Source organism: Scylla paramamosain, chromosome 13 (genome assembly GCF_035594125.1).
Source record: "Scylla paramamosain isolate STU-SP2022 chromosome 13, ASM3559412v1, whole genome shotgun sequence".
Lineage (NCBI taxonomy): Eukaryota > Metazoa > Arthropoda > Malacostraca > Decapoda > Portunidae > Scylla > Scylla paramamosain.
In genome coordinates this window covers 21,699,585-21,700,025 of record NC_087163.1, presented here as the reverse complement: position 1 = coordinate 21,700,025, position 441 = coordinate 21,699,585, and the positions used below count along the sequence as shown (strand labels likewise).

At 24.7% G+C, this 441-nt stretch overlaps 1 long non-coding RNA gene across 1 annotated transcript in view; it reads right to left on the bottom strand.

Moving 5' to 3' along the window:
• Window positions 1-218: 218 nt before the first annotated feature.
• The window catches only part of LOC135106513 (uncharacterized), a 120,514-nt gene continuing 120,291 nt past the window's right edge, over window positions 219-441 (bottom strand). Inside the window, exon 3 of the long non-coding RNA XR_010271337.1 lies at window positions 219-441. This exon is cut by the window's right edge and continues 1,235 nt beyond it. This is a non-coding gene — a long non-coding RNA (uncharacterized LOC135106513).

Here is a 441-nt window from a genome sequence, read left to right as displayed (position 1 = left end):
TGTGTGTTTTTGTTACTAAGGATTTTTTTTTTTTTGTTACTAGTCTTTTTTTTTTTGTTACTGTTTTTTTTTACTAGTGTTTTTTGTTACTATTTTTTTTGTTACTAGGTTATTTTTGTTTTTTTTGTTAGTTTTTTTTTTTTTTTGTTTTTTTTATACTAGGGTTTATTGTGTGGTTTTAGTTACTAGGGTTGCTGTGCGTTTTCTTGATTTACTAGTTTTTTTTTTTTTTTGGGGGGAGGGTTATTAGTGTTTCCGTTTTTTTTTTTTTCTGAGGTAGTAGTGTTTTTTTTTTAGTTACTAGTTTTTTGTTTTGTTTTTAGTAATTTTTTTTTTAAGTTACTAAGGTTTGTATGTTTTTTATTCTTTTTTTTTTAGTTACTAGGTTTATTGCGTGTGTTTCTCCTGAGTTTTTCTTGTGTTTTCTTGAGCTACTTGGGT